The 5,000-nt window shown below is 44.2% G+C and overlaps 1 pseudogene across 1 annotated transcript in view; it reads right to left on the reverse strand.

Annotated features, from left to right (window-relative positions):
* LOC143277831 (uncharacterized) overlaps positions 1–5,000 on the reverse strand; it is a 12,851-nt pseudogene that overhangs the window by 5,460 nt on the left and 2,391 nt on the right. The window contains exons 2-3 of the transcript XR_013053790.1: positions 3,266–3,592; positions 1,845–2,059 (exon numbers count right to left, since the gene is read on the reverse strand). The product of XR_013053790.1 is annotated as an uncharacterized LOC143277831 (transcript). The remainder of the gene's footprint in view (positions 1–1,844; positions 2,060–3,265; positions 3,593–5,000) is intronic.

Below are 5,000 nucleotides of genomic sequence, written 5' to 3' on the forward strand. Positions count from 1 at the left end.
GAAGAAGAGGAAGAAGACATAAGTTTACATTTTGGCCAACAGCAAAGTGAGAGCTGTATTATCAATGGTTTCTCCAGTCAATGGGAAATCATTTACAGCTTAGTCTTTTGTGAAGGACTATGACTCTCAAACTAGGAGGCAAAATTACACTGGCTCTTAGTGCTGCAGCTTTGGGGGCTAGTTGGCCTTTGGGAACCATCCCAACGCCGACTGTCCTAAAACCCACTTGCCGAGAGAGTGGGGATGTACTTGGGCAAGACACTCTCCACTATAATCAAATTCTAGCCTCTGCTGTTCTGATGGTCATAGCCGGACACGACTGACTATCATATATATAAACTGTCGATCTACACAAAAATATATATATGTATTCTTAAATACTGTTTCAAACACTGTTCACATTCACTACATTTTGCATTTGATCTCGCTCTCCCTCATCTCTACACCCACATATTATTATTATTAATAGTAGTTCTTTTTTTATGTATTTATCTATTATTTATTCACCCTTTTTTTTCTTGTTTTTTCTCAAGGCCTGACTAAGCGCGTTGGGTTACGCTGCTGGTCAGGCATCTGCTTGGCAGATTTGGTGTAGCGTATATGGATGGATTTGTCCGAACGCAGTGACGCCTGAAACTGAAACTGATACACCCACATCCTCTCTTTGAAAAGTACTGTGAGAGAGACACCCTCTTCTCTTCCTTAGATAAAAGCCAGTCGTTTTTAAAACTTGGACGAAGTTCACCCAAAAGCGTTTTCACATTTTACACTCTCTAATTCGCTCATACCAACTCGGCATAATTTGATTTCGGCCTTTCGAACGCCTGAAACACAAGAACATTTATCGCAGAAGAATTACTCTCTCAACATCTCATTGGTAATATGTATAACTGTTCGCAATATTATCTCATATAGCGAACATATTTTAATCATTACTTATCATATCACTTCTAATTTACTCACACCGGCCAAGTATAATTTAATTTCGGACTTTTGAACGCCAGGATCACGAGAACATAAATCGCAGAAGAATTACTCTCTCAATATCTCAGTGGTAATATGTATAACCGTTTGCAACATTATCTGATATACACAATACAATGCAATATAATATACACGTATAACACATATACGCACTCGCGCGCGCACGCACGCACACACAGACGACGCGAGCGCGCGCGCACACATACATAACACACACATAAAACACACCCACACACACACACACACAAACACACACACACACCCACCCACCCACCCACCCACACACACACTGACACACAAACACACACTAACACCCCCCGCCCCCTCCAACACACACACTGATACACACACACACACTAACACCAACCCACACACACACACACACTCACACACACATACACACACAAATCCACACACACAAACACACACACACAAATCCACACACACACACACACACACACACACACACACACACACAAACACACATATCACACACTAACAAACACACACTAACACACACACACACAACACTAAAACACACACACACTAACACACATACACACACACACATAACGCACGCGCGCGCGCACACACTGACACACAAACACACACTAACACCCCCCTCCCACATACACACTGATACACACACACACACACTAACACCCCCCCACACACACACCCAGCACCCCCGCCCCCCCCCCCCACACACACACACTAACACCCACCTACCCCCCCACCCCCCCCCACACACACACACACGCACACACCGCCCCCTCCCGCCCCCCCCCCCCCCCCCACACACACACACACTAACACACACACACACACACACACGCGCGTGCGCGCGCGCGTGCACTCACCGTCCACACTGCAGAAACTGCAGGAGACCCAGCGCTGATCAAGCGACCACACCTAAGCCTTGGGCCGCTTCCACACTTGTTGTTGTTGTTGTTGTTGTTGTTGTTGTCGTCGATGTTGGTGTTGTTGTTGTTGTTCCTGTTGCTATCCGCCGACGCCAGTTCCTCAAGCTGCACGTGCTCCACCTCCAGCTTACTGTCTGCAAGCTTCGGTGGTTCTGTTTCAGCAACGAGAGTGTATGTACAGAATCCGTAAATTCTTTGAAGAATTCCCCTGTCTCACACCGAATAAAGTACAAGATCAGCACTCTATGTTATAGATGTATTCACAAAACTGCCCCTTCCTATCTCTGCGGCTGCCTTCACCTCTACAACACTCCATCTCGCTCTCACTACGATCGGCTTCGGATCCACTCTGTTTACGCATACCCAGATTCAAACACTCGACTGTTGGCCGCCGTTCTTTCTCTTGTCTCTCTGGACCTTGCAATTGGAATGAACTTCCTCTTTCGCTTCGTCAAGTCTCCACACTCAGCTCTTTCAAGTCTGGCCTTAAAACCCACCTCTTCCCAAAATAGCCTCCCTTGCCTGCCTCTTCCTTGTCTTTAGTTTCTACAGTTTTAGAGTTATGCATGCGTGTGAATGACTGGTGCGAAAGCGCTTTGATTTGTCTCTGCACAAGATTCAGCGCTATATAAATACCATTATTATTATTATTATTATTACTGTACTGCTTTTTTTTCGTTTATCAATAAACAGCCAAAGTATTAGCATTGGCATCAGCATCAGCACTACCACCAACTGATAATAAAACAATTAGATGCGGAGGTAAAGAGCAATCAAAATCATCATCATCATCAGCAGCAGCAGCAGCAGCAGCTCAAGCAACATCCAATTACAGCAACAGCAGCAGCAAAAACGAACAGCTATGACAACCTGATTAATATTATCAGCAACACCAGCAGCGGCAACGTATCCAAATCACCTTCATTGTTGTCATCATCAGCACCGTCATCAGAAACAGGTAGGTAGGTAGGCCTCCTTCGGTCATGGCTGACCATGGATAGAGTATATCCGACCTAATGTCTAATTGGGCTGTCTGCTTGGACCAAGCAGCAGCGTCGCCTGTGACTGTAGAGACCGATGCGAGAGAGACAGTCTCTGACGCAGCAGAAACAACAACAACAACAACAAGAACAATTACGTCAGCAACACTAGCGTCAAGCATCAGCAAGCCATAATTAATAACAGCAGCAGCAAAAAACAACAGACCTTAATCACCACCATCGTCATCATCATCACCATCATCACCAGAAACAACAACAACAACGACGACAGAAACAACAAACAAACCACAATCAGAACAAGAAATCCCTCCCCCTCGCCCCCCCTTCCCCCCTCCGCCCCCCTCACCCCCCACTCACCAGAAACAACCAGCGTCGCCACTTGCTTCTGCAGGCTGAACCTCTGACTCAGTTTGACGTCAACTCCGTAAACACCTGCGTCACCGGGCGTCACTTCCGGCAACGTCATACCGGCATTGGGCCGAAACGTCACTCGCTTGGTGTACGCCCAATAGCGGGTGGCCATACGCGCAGCAAGGGTCCCATTTTTCTCCGAATACAAAAACGTCGCCTGGACAACCTCTCCTGGGTCCGTGACGTAAGTCCATCGGAAAGTGACGTTATCGCCGACGCAATGATAGAGGGTGCTTTGGTTTTTCAGGCTCTGGGTCCAGCGGAATGCGTCACCTTCACACACACACACACACACACACACACACACACACACACACACGTCAGTGTCCATGCAAAATCAGTGAATATAAACTTCAAACATACCCCATAACCCCCATCCCGCCACCTCCACCCCGCCCCACCCCCATTCACCCTACTCCCCGAACTCCCCGACACACACACACACACACGCGCGCGCGCGCACGCACGCACGCACGCACGCACACACACACACACACACACACGCACGCACATACTGATAGAGGCTACACTCAGTAAATGATGCAAGCATAGCTGAGAGAGAGAGAGACAAAGACAGACAGAGACAGAGACAGATTCTATCAAATAAACAGTTTGAGACAACAGAGACAAAGACAGATACTATCAAATAAACAGTTTGAGACAAGAAAATGATAAACAATATGTCTTTCTTTAGGAAGAAAAAACGAAATATAAAACCACCCTCACGATTTCAATCGCAAAATCCACGTTAAAGAAAAAAAAAAAAAAGAAAAAAAAGAGCAAAACTGCAACAGATATATTGCAAAAATCATTTATGGTAACATCGTTTGAACAACAAAGTACATCTTCCCGTCCATTTCCCAATCCCAAATCAAGAACATATACCCGATTCTTTAATTCTGGACGGCTCAAAACCTATTCTTAAATTTAAATGTTCCCAAACTGTAGCATACGTTATCTTCATATTGCACAAACTGCAGCGAACTTTCTCTTTCAAAATCAATTGTTTTATATGAGTTTTATTATTATCCACGGGTCCTGAGATGGAGAGAGAGAGAGAGAGAGAGAGAGAGAGAGAGAGAGACAGAGACAGAGACAGACAGACAGACAGAGACAGAGAGAAAGAGAGACAGAGACAGAGAGATACTTGCTGAGATAGAGACAGACTCAACAACAAACCAGTAATGCAACACATACTAGGAGTGAAAATATCTACTTATGAATGAATAAATAGATAAAGGAATAATAATTTAAAAAAAAACCCAAAAAACAAAATGAATAAATAAATCAATCAATCAAACATGCAAACATATAACCATACATTTTGCATAACAACCTTAATCAATCAAACATGCAAACATATAACCATACATTTTGCATAACAACCTTAATCAATCAAACATGCAAACATATAACCATGCATTTTGCATAACAACCTTAATCAACCAAGAATGCATGAATTCAAGTGGCAACAAGAACAAGTTCGCATAGCAACCTGGATGACACATCACATGTATATCTTCTAGTGGAACGCAACAACAACTTTTGACTCTTCTTCCACCAGGGTACTCAAGCAGTATATATATATATATATATATATATATATATATATATATATATATATATATAGAGAGAGAGAGAGAGAGAGAGAGAGAGAGAGAGAGAGAGAGAGAGAGAGAGT

Source organism: Babylonia areolata, chromosome 35 (assembly GCF_041734735.1).
Source record: "Babylonia areolata isolate BAREFJ2019XMU chromosome 35, ASM4173473v1, whole genome shotgun sequence".
Lineage (NCBI taxonomy): Eukaryota > Metazoa > Mollusca > Gastropoda > Neogastropoda > Buccinidae > Babylonia > Babylonia areolata.